This window comes from Phoca vitulina, unplaced genomic scaffold (assembly GCF_004348235.1).
Source record: "Phoca vitulina isolate PV1807 unplaced genomic scaffold, GSC_HSeal_1.0 scaffold8, whole genome shotgun sequence".
Lineage (NCBI taxonomy): Eukaryota > Metazoa > Chordata > Mammalia > Carnivora > Phocidae > Phoca > Phoca vitulina.
Genome location: NW_022589711.1, coordinates 75,286,884 through 75,305,006, shown reverse-complemented (window position 1 = coordinate 75,305,006; position 18,123 = coordinate 75,286,884). Strand labels below are relative to the sequence as shown.

Below are 18,123 nucleotides of genomic sequence, written 5' to 3'. Positions count from 1 at the left end.
TCTTCCTTGTTTCACTGACGTCTCCTCATTCTGACATTTTGTGCAGTTTGGTGCCACAAATACCTCTGACTTACGTATGTCTCTCTTCCTTGTCACACTTCTTGGAAATTTTGTTGCTGGAAAAAAGGATCACCTCTCCTGATTGCTTATCATTGGCTATCACATCACCTTAGTAACTATTTAAAAATGGTTTTGCAATGTCTTTTAGGATAATGTTAAAAGATAATTTTCGTATAAAAGGTAAAATTGACTGTGGTGTCTGCTCTCACGAGGTGGATTTCCTCATGTGCTATTTAACATTTAGCTGTTCACTGGAAGTTGTATTTGTGGGAATCCCACGTGCTAGTGGTTTTGTGTACAGTTGCTGGGTCCTCTGGTTTCCAGTTTAAGTGCAAGAATTCCTGAATGAATAGCCAAACTATTATTGCTGTTTTAGATTAGCTTCTAAACTATTTCTTATACACTATTTATTTTTTGGTGAATCACTTACTATATTTATTGTGTTTGGATTTATCTTTAGCATGTGTTTAGATGTTAAAAAACAAAATTCAACTGTGTAAATTTGAAGATCTAATTGGCTTTATTCAATGATTCATGAATTGGGGGCACGATGCCATCTAATGGGTAGAAAGGAGCTCCGAGAGACATACAAAATGGAAGACTTTTATAGGCAGAAATGGGGCAGGAAAAAGAAGTTATTAGTAAAAGAAAAGAAAGGATTGTTTGAGGCAAGGTCACCTTCCTTCTGGGGGAAGAGTGGGGATATGTCAGGCAGATTACCTCACTGGTGCAGACCAGGAAATTCCAAATTGAGTGTAAAGAGGAAAATTACCCAGAGCAGGCCCATGCCAGCAGGCCCCGGTAGATAGAAAGTTACTAGAAAGAGCAAGAGATAACCAGCCGTTTCTGCTTCTGCAAACAGGCTTTCAGCCCCAAGCTCCCCTTCTGCCAGTTTAAACCCACCTACCGGCCGTCAGCACAGCCCTTGGAACCTGACCCCCTTGCACTGCCCTGTAGCTCTGTAACCCCGCTACGGGGGGGGGGGGGGCACGGAATTTCTAGTGCAAGCTCCTCTGGGTCTGCCGGCGTAAAATAAACCCGATTTCTCCTGCTTCTCCGAATGTCACTTGGTTTCTCACCGGTCTGATTGTTTTCCGCAACCAGTGGTTAAAGTAGTTCAAATCTTGGTTTGATGTTGTGGAGGCAAGTGACTCCATTTTGGGCCTCTTTCTTTTTCTTTCTTTCTTTCTTTCTTTTCTTTTTCTTTCTTTCTTCTTTCTTTCTTTCTTTTCTTTTTCTCTTTCTTTCTTTCTTTCTTTCTTCTTTCTTTCTTTTTTCTTTCTTTCTTTAACATAGGTAACTTTTAAATTCTCCTCTGCCCAACTAAAACTGATTTATGATTAAAATATTTCATTTATCTGAAGGGGGAGAATCAGAGGGGGAGACGAACCATGAGAGATGATGGACTCTGAAAAAACAAACTGAGGGTTCTAGAGGGGAGGGGGGTGGGGGGATGGGTTAGCCTGGTGACGGGTATTAAGGAGGGCACGTTCTGCATGGAGCACCGGGTGTTATACACGAACAATGAATCATGGAACACTACATCAAAAACAAATGATGTAATGTATGGTGATTAACATAACAATAAAAAATAAAATAAAAATAAAATATTTCATTTATCAAAACATTTACATTAAACTCTCTATATATTCCAAATTCTGGTATCTTTTTAAAATCACACAAACTTTTTTAATCTCACAACTGTTTTTTCAAGAATTGATCTTCCTATTTTTAAAAATAGAATATTTTTTCAAATATTTAGTACCTCAAATAATACCAGAGCTAAAAATAATTAAATTATTCAGAAATAATATAAAATAACTTAAGAAAAATGTTACTTTTCCAAAGGAAAAAAATAAGGACAAAAAGCTATATTATAGACTTAAGAATTGTAGAACTGGAAAATTTTACCTTAAAAATCTGCATGTTGCTACATTTCAAGTCTGAATATGAAATGATTCCACCATTACTGAACTTTGTAAAAGAGGGTCTATCCATTGCATGGTTCTTGATCCTAAATTCTGTATCTTTTATAATAAAACAACTAAAAGTTATTTAATGAGACTTGGATCACTAATCAAAATCTGTAAATGAAAAGTCAACTTATTTAAACTCGTTTTAAGCATAAAAATATATATTATATGTACAAATTTATGCTGAAACTAGTTTTGACTTTTAAACTGAAGTAAATAATTTATCCTTAAGGTTTGGGACATGTTTTATAGAGCTTTTCACTAAATCACATTATCACCTACCTTTAAGTATCACAAAACATACTAGCTAAATGCTTAACTATGAATTCCTTTGTAATTCTCATTTAAACTAGATTAATACTTCTCTGTAGTAGGACAGCACCTGATTTAAAGTATACACACAGATATTTATCAAATAAGCAAGCAGATGAACAAATGCATTCCCAAATGGAACTATTCTGTTATAGTTATGGCATGGAAGGAAAAGAAAAGATAAACCGATTTTTTAAATGATAGGAAAAGAAAAGATAAACTGTTTTTTAAATGATAGTTTCCCTCTGAACTCTTTTAGGATTGATGTGGTTTTGGAATATAGGTGAGGTTCGGTGGGGTGAGGTCTGGAGCCCACGGACAAGAAAGAATTCTTGAGATGTCTTTGGTGCAACATGGTAGTTTTATTAAAGCACGGGGACGGGACCCGTGGGCAGAAAAAGCTGATGCACTGGGGTCTTGAGGGGTGGCTGACTGTATACTCAGGAGCTGGGGGAAGTAAGGAAAAGGGAAGTTTCAAAAGGACTTTCATATGCTAAAGAGGACAGACCTGCAAGATACCCAAGGTCTTGCCATTGTCAAGTTAAGGTTGTTCTCCTCTCTAGCAAGGTATTAACATTAAGATAGTTGGGAGATTCCTGGAAGAATGTCACACTTGTCCCACCCAGGAGAGGGGGTTGGGGGGAGGTTGCAGGGTGTCAGCTTAAGCTTTGTCTTCAGCTAGCTTTCTACTCCCTCATCAGGATGATAGTACATTCCACTTTATGTGGAGCAGTTCTGCTTTATACTTGTTTTTCTATTGTAACTATTAATATCTCCTTTCACTCCCAAATGTGCCTTGGGACAATTAAATTATATGGTTCTGCTTACATTTAAGTGTATTTGTGAGAGAGAATAAAGAAATGTCCAGCTTGCTTCACTTTTTAAATTTCTTTCCTGAACCCTGAACTAACTGGTTTCCTATATGGATATGACCAGTTTCTACCTCCAAATACTACTTTGGTTTAAAAAACCTAATGCTAAAATTTTTGTGTCATTAACTTATTTAAGTCAAGTGATTGAGTGCCTACTCTGTATTACATGATTAGATAAACTAGCTAATCTTCAAGGAGAACACTACTGAAATAGAAAGGGAAATAGGTATTAAAATTATATATGGGATGTTTGCTTATTTCTGAGCCATTACCAGTGTAGCTTCTTCTTGTCATAATTAATGAAATTAATGCGGGAGAGCTAGGTTCTTTTCTCTCCTGATCACATAGCCCCCTGTCTATCTCTCCCTACCTAGCTCCACCTGTCCCTTACTCAAAATCATGTGTAAGAGGGACGCCTGGGTGGCTCAGTCAGTTAAGCATCTGCCTTCGGCTCAGGTCATGATCCCAGGGTCCTGGGATCGAGTCCCACATCATGGGGCTCCTGCTCAGCGGGAAGCCTGCTTCTCCTCTCCCTCTGCCTCTGCAACTCCCCCTGCTTGTGCTCTCTCTCTCTGACAAATAAATAAATAAAATCTTAAAAAAAAAAAAATCATGTGTAAGAAAGTGATTTGTAACTTATAAAATATCATAAAACAGAAAGTGACAATACTAATTATTACAGTTGTTTACTGAACACATCTAGCTGTCTTCTGGATATACAATAGAATTGTCCTTCATTGCTCCTTGGAAGCTGAACAAATGGCCAAAATAAAGCTTTACAAGCCAATCCATGATTTTCTACTTTCCCTTTCCATGAAAGCTTGAATCAAGATTGAGCTTTAGTTACTTGGGCTTAAGTAAGGGACAGGTGGGGCTAGGTAGGGAGAGATAGATAAGGGGCTATGTGATCAGGCTCACAGAAATCCCAAAAATGTGGAGGTATGGGGAAACCAGAGATAAGGGGACAAATCAGACCACCCTTCCCTAGGTGTGTCGGGTGGAGGACCACCATGCCCTAGGCATTTAGGGTAGGTTGTGTAGGGTGGGTGTCTTTATGATAATCACCTGTGACCAACAAAGAATAACCAAACCCTAAAAAGGAAGTAAGCCACTGAAGGTGTTATCAATAGAGATGTTAAAAGGATTTAAGTTCCCTGGTTAGCTTTCTATAAAAGACCAACGCTATAGGCCCTCCTAGGCAACCTTGTAGGGACCCCTCTCACTCCTGAGAGCTTTTTCTGTATCTTCACTTAATAAACTTCTATCGCTTTACTCACTCTCCGTTATCCGTGAGAATCATTCTTCGACTCCGAGAGAAAAGAACCTAGCTCTCCCACTTCAGACTGTGACATATCTGAGTGGAAACCCTTCTGTTCTATATGGAGCATGAGAGAGAAATCAATTTTTGTTTTATTAAGCCACTGAGATTTTAATGTGCTTTTTGTTACCATAACCTAACCTAACCTAACCCAGCCTTTATCAACTGGGACATAACCCTCTTAAGTAGTCCTTATCTGCTTTCTTAAAAAAAACAATTACACTATTTGCTTTCAGAGCCTTATACCATTTCCAAACCTCTCCTAGAACCTTGGCTGTCTACTCAAGTCTGTTTTGACCACATGGTCTGCAATCCCTTTGTGAGGAAAAAAAAGTCAGAATTTGAGAGCTGGAAGAGATTTTAAGGATTATGTAGTTCAACTCCACCATTTAGATAGGTCATCTAGAAAAGCATAACCTGAATAGTCTCTGGCTGTCTCCCGTGTGAATTCAGCAAAGCTACCTAATCTTTCTAACTTTACTTCCTTTAACTATAAAAATGCAGATATCCAAACGTCCCAGTTAGGTTTGTTTAAAAATTGAGTGAGTACATTTAAATGAACCAATCAGATATCCGTGGCCACAGGGCATCTGCATATACCTTTGTTCTTTACAAATTTCATCAGGTTAGACAGGTAAAAGAGTGGCAAAGCATTTATAAAGAGTTTTACAATTTTATTTTTATATCCATTAGCTATTTCTTATAAACTTCACAACCAACTTATTATTCAGACAGAGCAAACATTATTATTTCTATTTCACAATAGTCAATTGAAACCCAGAGACACTATGATCATCCTGTTAGTAAATAGCAGAACTAGAGCTCAAACCAATGTCCTCTGACTTGAATATCACATTGTTTTTTCTGCCACCTCGAAGCGCAAAGTTGGTGCTATGGATCATCTAGTCAGAGCTTTTCCACGGCAAATAACCTTTTTGTTTATTTATTTATTTATTTAAAGATTTTATTTATTTATTTGACAGAGAAAGACACAGCGAGAGAGGAAACACAAGCAGGGGGAGTGGGAGAGGGAGAAGCAGGCTGAGCAGAGAGCCTGATGCAGGGCTTGATCCCAGGACCCTGGGATCATGACCTGAGCCGAAGGCAGTCGCTTAACGACTGAGCCACCCAGGCACCCCGGCAAATAACCTTTTTAGAAGTGGGTATTTCTGATTTTCTCAATACTCAATCCACAATAATAGTTGACATAGTGTTGAAATTCATGTTTTAGGATATATTCATTGGAGAAAAAAAGTTCAAAATAAACTCCTAAGTAATAAAGAATTTGTCTGGCCTTTGTTCCCAATTCCTAGGAGGGTCTCTAAATCCTTGCAATTTCCTTAGTGATAAGAATATGTTTGTTATTCATGGTGGTCCCTGATGATAAACTTATCCTAAGGAGGTGACTATGGGGGACCCTTAGATAGTTTGTGTTGAGATGACTCAGGATAGGGGGTGGCCAAGGCAGCAAGACCAGTCACTTAATAATAAGGTTGGGTGTTTTAAGCCGCATGGTATCAACCCAATCTCTGAGTAAGCAAAGGGTGGCTGGAGTTTGTATTTAACCTTGTAGCCAATGATGCCTATGTGATGAAACCACAATAAAGACTCTGGGAACTAATGCTCAGGTGAGCTTCCCTGGTTGGAAATAATCTGTATATTGTCAACACATGGATGTGCCAGGAGGGTGGCATGTCCTGATTCCATGGGGGAAAGGACAATGGGAGCTTGTTAGTACCCTATGCATTTCTTTTTTTATCTGGTTCTGATTTGTATCCTTTTGCTGTAATAAACCTCTAATCATAAGTATAGTACTTTCCTGAGTTCTGTGAGTCATTCTAGTGAGTTACTGAATCTGAGTGAGTAGTGGAAGCCTCTGACCTTGTAGTCAGCTAGTCAGAAGAGTGAGAGGTCTGGGGATCCTTGAACCTGCAGCTGGCATCTGAATTAAGGGCACTCTTTCGCGAAGTTTAGCCCAACTCTGGGTAGTTGGTATCAGAAATTATTTCATAAACATACTTCAAAACTTGAAAACAAGAAAAAATATATGTACATACATATATATAAAATGCAGAACATATCTTTTTTATTATCTTTTTGACTCATAGGTAAAGATAAATATCACCTGGAATTATTTTTTAAGACTTTATTACATTATTTTTACATGAAATAATCAAGGTTATTTCCAAATGTTAGATTTTTTTCTTGATTTTTTAAAAAAAATGTTTGTAGGACTAATTTATGTAGGACTCAGTGTTCTTTAATGAATTATTTTATTTATTTTATGAGAACATAGTTTCCAAAACTTAATACATACTTAACTGAAAAAAATATGACAGAAAGTTAACATTTTTCTATCTGGGACATGAACACATGAATGTTTCATTATATAGTCTTTATCTCTCTTAGTGTGAAATATTTTCTTAAGTGTATCTACATTTCGATGATAATTTTGTTTCATTCCCTGGCAGTGCTGAATAAGTAAGTCATTAGAATAATTGAACAAAATCAGAACACCACAGAAATTTGCAAATGTTGTAATTCAGGGCTTTCCCTCCACCTGGGGAGAGCTGGTGTTAAACAGCTTACGATTGCATAGTGCTCTTTTGCAGTCTCCTGGACAATACAAATAAAATTTCTATCAGAAACACATTTTCTTAATAATTTGCTCTGCAGAATTGGTATTTTACTGGATGCAATGTTATGTTGCCTGCATTGTTGCTGATTGTCGATCTCACCATGCATTCTGCCCAGTCATTATTCACCAACTCCACGATGAGAGAAAGGCTGCCATTCACAAAGTTCTAAGTTGGTAAAATACGTTATTTTTGTAGGACTTCAAAATGTTAAAATTTGGTTTTTGATGAATTCACCTAGTATCTTCCTGCTTTACACCAATAATCTTAATAACATTTGAATAAATACAATGTTAAATTCATGACTAATAAAACTATTCATCTTGAGTTACATCAGTATTAGCAGTAAATTTTCCTCTTTATAATAAAATATGTCTAATTTATACAAAAATTACTTTTTAGTTACCATTTACTGAATATCAACTTCATACCAGGCAATGTGCTACATATTTTCCTTTTTTCATATTTTAATTTTCTTATTTCTTTCTCAAAATCTTTGTCAGGGAGGTAGGATCTGTATATTCCTGCACTGGAATGTAAGCCTTACCAAGGAAGGAGCATTGTCTACTTCTTCAATGACATACCTAAGGAGCTTAGAATGCGCTGGGAACATAGTATATACTCAATAGATATTAATTGAATGAATGAGTGGTTTTTACTATTGTATAAACTAAAATGGAAATTTGATTTTTTCATCATCACACAACTTTTAAGCCTAAGGCAATAGTTTGAATGTGTGCTTATTCTCAGTGACACAACAATCATGTATTGTCTGAGAACTCTGTTTGGCATCCTTTCCTTATGTGGATTTGATAAGATTTATGACAATTAGAAACAATAAAGGCATTATACTGTGGAATCCTACGAGATAATATTCCACAGTGATATTTGTTCCATGATGTATCTAAAGGCCCTAGAACAGGAACTAGCACATAGTTGACACTCAGCTCAATAAATATTTGTTGAATAATCTAATTTTATTTTCTATGTAAATGCTTAGGTTAGCAGAATTTAAGATGCTTCAAAGTGAAAACCACAATTTATTTTTTAAATTTTAGTACATTTTTTTATCAGCTTTTATTTTTTTTTTAATTTTAAAATACTGTAGACTCATAAGATGTTGCAAAAATACTACAGAGAAGTTCTGTTATTGTGTAACTGTAGCACATTCTCAAAACTAGGAAATTGACATTGTCACAATACAATTAACTAGACTACAGACCTTTCTGGGACTTCACCAGCTTTTGAAGGCACTCATCTTTTTGAATGTCTTTGTGTATAGTTTGGTGACATTTTATCACATGTATAAATAAATGCTGCAATGAAGATACAGAATAGTCTCTTTACCAAAAAGAAATGCCTCAGGGCCACCACTTTACAGTCACACCCTCCTTCTTCCATTACCCATGATAACTACTAATCTGTTGTCCATCTCTGTAATCATTTCAAGGATGTTATATAAATGGAATTAGGTAACCTTTTGAGGTTGGCTTTTCTTCATCCAGCATGATGCCCTTAAAATCCATCCAAATTGTTGTGTGCATCAGTAGTTCCTTCCTTCTTAGTGTTGAATACTATTCCATTGCATAGATGTGCCAACAATGGAATATTTAATCATTCACCTGTTGAAGGACATATGGATTGTTTTGAGTTTGGGGTTACTACAAACTATTAAAATTAAATAATTTAGCTAGTACTAAATATTTTAATGAGATATTAAAGCTACTCTGAACATTCATATTAGATTATTGCATGAGGGTACCTGGGTGGCTCAGTTAGTTAAGCATTTGACTCGATCTCAGCTCAGGTCTTGATCTCAGGGTCATGAGTTCAAGCCTCATGTTGACCTCCATGCAAGCAAAGAGCCTACTTAAAAAAAAAAAAAAAAAAAAAGATTGTTGTGTGAACATACATATTTATTTCCCTAGGATGAAATGCCAGGAATGTGATTGCTGAGTCATGTGATGTAAGTGTATATTTAACATATATATGTGTGTATACATATATATATGTATATACACAACACATATACACACATACATATAAATATATACTATACACACATACATATACATATATACACACATATACATATATACACACATTTATATGTATATATATGTATCTTCACATTCCTGGTCTTTTTATTTATATATTCATACACCATGTTATATATAACACACACAATATTATATATACACACACAATATTATATTAGTTTCAGGTATAAAACATATTGACTCAACAATTTTATGTATTACTCCAGTGCTCACCACAATAAGTATAGTCATATCTATCACCATACAATATAATTACAGTATTATTGACTACAATCCCTATGTTGTACTTCTCATCTTCATGACTTATTTATTCTGTAATTGGAAGTCTCTACCTCTTAACCCTTTTTATCTATTTTCTCTGTCCCCCCACCCACTTTTCTTCTGGCAACCACCAGTTTATTCTCTGTATTTAGGAGTCTGGTTTTTTGTTTGTTTTATTTTTTAGATTCTTCATATAAATGAAATCATATGGTATCTTTCTTGGACTTGTTTTACTTAGCATAATACCCTCCAGATCCATTCATGTTGTTGCAAATGGCAGGATATCTTTCTTTTCTATGGCTAATATTCCAGTGTGTGTGTGTGTGTGTCTGTGTGTATGTGTGTGTGTATGTATCTTCTTTATCCATTTGTCTATCATGGACACTTGGGATGCTTCCATATCTTGGCTATTGTAAAAAATGCTGCAATTGGGGTGCCTGGCTGGCTCAGTCGTTGGGCGTCTGCCTTCGGCTCAGGTCATGATCCCAGGGTCCTGAGATCGAGCCCCACATCGGGCTCCCTGCTCAGCAGGAAGCCTGCTTCTCCCTCTCTCACTCCCCCTGCTTGTGTTCCCTCTCTAGCTGTCTCTCTCTGTCAAAAAAATAAATAAAATCTTTAAAAAAAAAAATGCTGCAATAAACATGGGGGTGCATAAATCTTTTCAAATTAGCATTTTCATTTTCTTTAGCTAAATAGCCACTGGTGGAATTACTAGACTATATTGTATTTTTATTTTTAATTTTTCAAGGAACTTCCATACTGTTTTCCACAGTGGTTGCACCAGTTTACATTCCCACCAATGGTGCATATGGGTCCCTTTTCTCCACATCCTTGCCAATACTTGTCTCTTGTGTTTTTGATTTTAGCCATTCTGAGAGATGTGAGGTGATATCTAGTTTAGTTTTGATTTGCATTTCTCTGATGATTAGTGATGTTGAGCATCTTTTTATGTATTTGTTGGCCATCTGCATGTCTTTGGAAAAATGTCTATTCAGGTCCTCTGCCCATTTTTTAATCAGATTGTTTTTTTTGGTGTCAAGTTGTATAAGTTCTTTATATATTTTGTGTGTTAACCCCTTATTGGATATATCAGTTGCAAATATCTTCTCCCATTCACTAGGTTGAAAGGCACAATTTAAATAAGTATTTTTTTGGGGGGCGCCTGGGTGGCTCAGTTGGTTAAGCGACTGCCTTCGGCTCAGGTCATGATCCTGGAGTCCCGGGATCGAGTCCCACATCGGGCTCCCTGCTCAGCAGGGAGTCTGCTTCTCCCTCTGACCCTCCCCCCTCTCATGCTCTCTGTATCTCATTCTCTCTCTCAAATAAATAAATAAAATCTTTAAAAAAAAAAAAAAAATAAGTATTTTTTTTACATTATACCACATTTTATAATAATTTTCAGTACTATTTTCTGTATTTTATTTGATCCAACAATAATTCTGAAGATACATAAAGCAAGTATTATCTTTTAAAAAATGTACATGTTAAATTGTCCCAGGTCGAGTGAATTTTCTGAAAATATAAAATTAACTGAGGAACTATGATTGCATGTTGGTCTTCTGCCTATTTTTTTATTTTTTTATTTTATTTATTTTTTTAACAGATCAAGGCTTCTGATTCTTTTTATTACTCAAAAAAGCTTCATTTTTTAATTTAGCTTTCTGACTCTGTGCTTGGGCCTTCAACACTTTCACAATGATTTTCTGTTCCTCGATAAGGAAAGCATGCTTGATCCTGTCACGAACACACTTAGCACACGTGGAACCACGGTAGGCCCTGCTGACGTGTTTTTTCGTTTTGGACAACCTCATAAGGACTTTAGGTCTCACAGCACGAACTCCTCAAAGTCAGCCTGGGCACACGCCACATGCAGATTTTGGTGCTTTCCCAACCTTCTTGGTATAAAGGTAAACGATTCTATTACCAGGGGTTCGAGACAGCCTAATTTTGTTAGAGGCTGTATTATAGGACAGCCTGCGACGGTAGGTCAAACGCTGGAACATTCTGAATGCCTATGGACACTGTCCCCGCCTGCCTATTTTTTTTTAAATAAAATAGGGTTTTTTAAGGCATCAGAATTTACTGTTATTTAAGAAATTTTCATGTTTAAATAATTATTTAAGAGTCACAAATACCACTACTTCATTTCATGAAAATAATGTCTAAAAAATAGTATACTGTGTGGAATACCCAATTCTTTGAGGCAAATATGTACTAAAAGAATAAACTTTATGGCTTTACGAATTTGCTTTTCCTAGTGTTAAAACTACCTGAGAACAAGTCCTGTCTACTGTTTTGTTAAATTAGTTCTTTGAACCAAGGAGATTCTAGTCCTAATTATTAGTAAACTTTCTTATTTAAAAATGAGTAGCTATATGATAATCCTTAATTAATCACTTTTAGTGTAAAACTAAAAATTATTACTTATTATTTATTACTTATTAATTAATTATTTATTACCCAAAATATGATAACCAAAACCTTTGCTCTTGTAAATAGATATTAGTTGAAAATAATAATGCCCCAGGTCCATTGTTAGTAATGCTTGATTAAATATTTGTTGTTTGTTTTTCATTTAGTTTTTTTTTAAAGATTTTATTTATTTATTTGACACAGAGAGAGAGTGAGCACACAAGCAGGGGCAGCAGCACGCAGAGGAAGAGGGAGAAGCAGGCTTCCTGCTGAGCAGGGAGTTCCAATGTAAGGCTCAATTCCCAGGACCCTGGGATCATGACCTGAGCTGAAGGCGGACATTTAACTGACTGAGCCATCCAGGTGCCCCAGTTTTTCATTTAGTTTTGATTTACTTTGTTTTAAATGTAAAACAGCTTAGAATACTTAATATGCCAGTGTGCAATGTGACTTTCTAGACGTGGAAGCACACTAAGCAGTATTTTCCTAATCTATTTGAACCTGAAAAAAATGTTTCTCTTTTATAGGACTTCTTGTGGGATTTACTGCGCTGTGGGTCACACTTTGAAATATACTAGACTAGAGTCTACCTTATGTTTAGCTAACTTCTGAACTGATAGTCTTACTGGTTTCTATAATACTATACATGGTTCTTTCACTGTCTTTAGTTTTTGTTTTGTTTTGTTTTTTTTATTGTGGCAAGAATACAACATGAAATCTACTCTCTCAGCAAATTTTTATGTGTATAATACGGCATTGTTAACTATAGGGACAATGTTGTACAGTAGATCTCTAGAATGATTTCAGCTTGCATAATTGAAATTTTATGTCCATTGATTTTCAACTCTCCATTTCCCCTCTGTCCAGTTCCTGGCAACCACCATTCCACTCTTTGATTCTAGGAGTTTGACTATTTTAGATACCTCATATAAATGGAAACATGCAGTATTTTTCCTGTTACTGACTTATTTCACTTCACATAATGTCCTCCAGGTTTATCCATGTTGTCATATATTGCAAGATTTCTTTCATTTTTAAAGTTGAACAATATTCCATTGTATGTATACACCACATTTTCTTTATCCATTCATCTGTTGATGGGCATTTAGGTTGTTTCCATATTTTGACTCTTTTGAATGAACATTGGAGTGCTAATATCTCTTCTAGATACTGATTTCATTCTTTTTGGATAAATACCCAGAGGTGGGATTGCTGCATGTTATGATAGTTCTATTTTTAGTTTTTGAGGAATCACTATACTGTTTTTCGTAGCAACTTCAACATTGTTCATTCCTACCAACAGTGCTCAAGGGTTCCAATTCCTCCACGTACTACCCAACACTTGTCCTTTTTTTTCTTTTTCTTTCTTCTTCTTTTTTTTTACAATAGCCATCTTAACATGGGGAAAATCATTGTGGTTTTAATTTGATTTTATATTTCTGTGATGATTAATGTTTTTATCTTTTCATATCCTGCTGACCATTTGTACATCATCTTTGGAGAAATGTCTATTTCAAGTCTTTAGCCCACTTTAAGGTCAAGTTATTTGTTTTTTTGCTGTTGAGTTGTATGATTTCCTTATGCATTTGGGATATTAACCCCTATCTGATACATGGTTTGCAAAAATTTTCTTCCATTCTGTAAGCTGCCTTTTCACTTTGTTGATTATTTCCTTTGCTGAACAGAAGATTTTTAGTTTGATGTACTCTTTCTTATCTATTTTTGCTTTTGTTGTCTACGATCTTGGTGTCATATTGATGAAATAATTGCCAAGACTAACGTCATGAAGCTTTTTCTCCATGTTTCCTTCTAGGAGTTCTACAGTTTTAGGTCTTATGTTTAAGTCTTTAATCCATTTTGAGTTTATGTTTGTGTATGGTGTAAGATAGGGGTCAATTTCATTCTTTTGTGTATAGATATCTAGTTTCCATAGCACCATTTGTTGAAGAGACTATGCTTTCCCCATGTATGTTCCTGATACCCTTGTCGAAGGTCAGTTGACCTTGTATATGTGTATTTTTTTCTGGGCTCTATTTTGTTCTATTGGTTTATATATCTGTCTTTATGCCAGTACCGTGCTATTTTAATTACTGTAGCTTTGTTATATATTTTGAAATCAGGAAGTATGATGGCTCCAGCTTTGTCCTTTCCAAGATTGTTTTGGGCTATTAAGGGTCTTTTGTGGTTCTATATGAATTTTTGTATTTTTTTTCTATTTTTGTAAAAACTGTTATTGAGAGTTTGATAGGAATTGTACTGAATCTGTAGATTGCTTTGGGTAGTATGGACATTTTAATAACAAGTCTTCCAATCCATGAATACATGTCTTTCCATTTGTTTTTATCTTCTTTAATTTCTTTCATCAATTTTTTTTTGTTTTTATCATATAAACCATTCACCTCCTTTGTTAAGTTTGTTCCTAAGTATTTTATTCTTTTCGGTGCTATTGTAAATGGGATATTTTCCTTAATTTCCTTATCAGATAGTTCAGTATTAGTCTATAGAAATGCAGCCGGTTTTTGTATATTGACTTTGTATCCTGCAACTTTATAGAATTTGTTTATTGTGTTTAACAGTTTGTGTGTGTGTGTTTGGGGGTGTGGAATCTTTAGGGTTTTCTTTATATAAGACCATGTGATATGAAAACAGGGAAATTTTACTTCTTCCTTTCTGATTTGTATGCCTTTTTTAAAATTTTATCTTATTATGTTATGTTAATCACCATATATTACATCATTAGGTTTTTTTTAAATTTTATTTTATTATGTTATGTTAATCACCATACATTACATCATTAGTTTTTGATATAGTGTTCCATGATTCATTATTTGCGTGTAACACCCAGTGCTCCATTCAATACGTGCCCTCTTTAATACCCATCACCAGGCTAACCCATCCCCCAACCCCCCTCCCCTCTAGAACCCTCAGTTTGTTTCTCAGAGTCCATAGTCTCTCATGGTTTGTCTCCTCCTCTGATTCCCCCCCTTTCATTTTTCCCTTCCTACTATCTTCTTCTTTTTTTTTTTAACATATAATGTATTATTTGTTTCAGAGGTACAGGTCTGTGATTCATCAGTCTTACACAGTTCATGCCTTTTATCTCTATTTCTTGCCCAGTTGTTCTGGCTAGACTTCCAGAACTATGTTGAATAGAAGTGGTGAAAGCAAGCATCTTTGCTGTGATCCCAATCAAGGGACTGTTGTGTATGATATTTGCTGTGTGGTTTTTATATATGCCATTATTATGTTGAGATAATTTCCTTTTATTTGTAGTTTGTTGAGAGTTTTTATTATGAAAAGGTACTGTTTTTTCTGCATCTTTTGAGATGATCATGTGATTTTTTTTATTCATTCCATTAATGTGGTATATCACATTAATTGACTTTCATATGTTGAGCCATCCTTGCATCCCAGGGATAAATCTCATTTGGTTATATTGTATGATCCTTTTAATGTGCTGTTGAATGTGGTTTGCTAGTATTGTGTTGACTTTGGTACCAGGGAAATGATGGCCTCATAAAATGAGTTTGAAAGTGTTGCTCTTTCCACTCTGAAGGGACATGGTTGTGGAATGTTAAATAACTAAGGACATTATCAGGAAAAAAAGTTACTTCAGCAAAATGAAAAAAGGAAACAAAGCAGATGACATTGGATATGAGAGGCAGCATGAGCTAACCATGGGATAGTAGAAGATAGGAGATGGTAAAGTTCTGTTGACTTTAGACTTGGAAGATTCTTCTTTAAATGGTAATGTTTAAAGAATGTCAGATTATATTTCTTTCCCTATTGATCCAATCCCACAACACATATGATCCTTGTTCACATAGTCTCAGATTTTAAGGACTGTTTAATGGTCTTTTACTTTTAGAAAATGTATAAATAAAGCATAGAAGAGAAGTGTAACTACAAAATAGTACATCAATACTAGATATTAGGGCTGCCCTGGGTGGCTCAGTTAGTTAAGAATCCAACTCTTGGTTTCAGCTCAGGTCATGATCTCATGGGTTGTGGGATCAAGCCCCATGTCATCAAGCTCCCCATCCAGTGTGAAGTCTGCTTGAAAAATTCTCTCCCTCTGCCCCTCCCTTCACACGTGCTGCCTCTCTAAAATAAATAAATAAATCTTTTAAAAAATACTAGATATTAATTTGTATAAGTAATTTACATACTTTAGTGAGCATTAATTTGTTTTCCTATAATATATTTTCATAATTAAGGTTTATAAGTACAAAAATTGGGAGGTGAAGATTGGGTGAGAAGAAGTTGAAAAAAATAGAGATATTCCATCTACATTCTCAGGTGTCCCTAAAGCCTGCAAAGCTATTATTAATGTCTGGTTCTCTAAAAGCTGACCTGCAATGGGAAATTTTATGTCTGTGATTTATTAAGGAGGTGTTCTTAGGAGAAATCAGTAAGGGAATGAGAGAAGTAGGCTGGGAAAGGAGAAGGAACTATGTAAGATGTGGTTTCAGATAAAGTCTAGGTTCTCTAATCCCCCAGGAGCTTTGGGGAATAAATGTAAGATGTCTGTCTGTCATCACTTGGGATCAGGAAGCAGGGCTTTTGCACACCTCCAACACCCCAGCTTATCATCAACTGTGACTTGCTAGGTGGAGGGAGGAGTAGGGTGCCCCGGTTAACTGCTAGTTATTTTTAGGAAGGTGAGTGTGATGGTTTATTGTATATGTCAACTTGACTGAGCCACAGGGTCCCAGACATTTGGTCAAACATTATTCTGGATCTTTGTGGGTGAGATTAACATTTGAATCAATAGAGTAAAGCCCTCCCCATCATGGGTGAGCCTCATCCGATCAGCTGAAGGCCTGAATAGAACAAAAAGACTCACCTTTCCATGAGTAAGAAGGAACTCCTCCTATATGACTTCCTTCCAGCAGGGACGTTCAGTTTTCTCCTATCTTCAGACTTCAACTGAAACATTGATTCTTCCTGGATCTCAAGCCTGCTAGTCCTCAGACTGAACTACATTATTGGCTTTACTGGTTCTCAGGACTTCAGACTCAGACTGGAACTACACCATCAGCATACTTGGATCTTTAGCTTGCCAACTACAAATCTTGAGAGTTGTCAGCCTCCATAATTGTTTGAGCTAATTCCTTATGAAATCTTAGTGTGTATGTGTCTCTCTCTTTCATTTTCTCTCTCTCTCTTTCTCCCTTATTTGTTCTGTTTCTCTATAGAACCCTAGCTAATACAGTGAGAGATTGATTCTACAACCTAAGTGAAATCCTCCAGAAAATGTCAGTCAAATGTGAGGCCTCAGCAGAAGCACCCCTGGGAAGTAGTAAAAGCAATCTCAAGGGATTCGGGTAGGGCAGCAACATTTGCTACAATTATACATTTAGGTTCTCCTTTATATATTCTAGGAAACTGCCTGCATACAAATAGCATCTCCATCTAGCCTTTCTTTCCCAACCAATATTTCAGTCATTTGTTGTGAAGGTTGCTGTATATGCAATAAAAAAAAAAAAAAAAATCTTGACACTTTTAACTCATCTTGTGGTAAACATTGTTTCCTATGAATTTTATACCCATATTTAGTCCATAATCTATTCTAAAACAAATTTAGGATTCTAAATTTACATAATTGTTATGCGGGTTCCTTATGTTTTACTTTCAACAGAGCTATTCCTTATGGCAAATTACTTCAGTGTTCTTTTTGGAGATTTAGGTCTCCAAAACTTTCAGAAAGATGTAAAAATATCACAGATAATCCAAAAGATGACCAGTCTATTATTTGAAGCTAAATACTTCTTAGCAAAAATTGGGGTACTTGGTTATTTAGTACTGAGATTACAAGAGCTCCCTTTGAAAATGATAGAATCAAAAACTATAATCATAAAGCTTTAGGACTAAAAGTTTCTTAGAGGTCATCTTGTCCAATACACTGTTGCTCCATACAAGTAAACTGAGGAAGAGAATATGAAATCAACTAAGGAATAGAGTATATATATGAGATAACTTTTTAACTTTACATTTTAAACACCTTAATCTGCAATTAGTTTTAGTTGGAGCTCAGTATAAAGTCATTTATATACAATACATTTTTAATGTTGAAATCTTATTGCTCATGGGTCTAAATTCAATTCAGAAACGCCTCAGATGCAATTTTCTAGTAAATGTTTTATTAAAAGGAATGCATCCTTTATAGAGAACAGACTATTATGAACAAAATATAGCCATGATTTTTAAAATAATTTA

At 35.5% G+C, this 18,123-nt stretch overlaps 1 long non-coding RNA gene and 1 pseudogene across 2 annotated transcripts in view; one reads left to right on the top strand and one right to left on the bottom strand.

Moving 5' to 3' along the window:
* LOC116634095 overlaps positions 1–18,123 on the top strand; it is a 354,995-nt gene that overhangs the window by 225,070 nt on the left and 111,802 nt on the right. The gene's annotated exons all lie outside the window — the stretch shown is intronic.
* Positions 10,964–11,854, bottom strand: LOC116634093 (annotated as a pseudogene).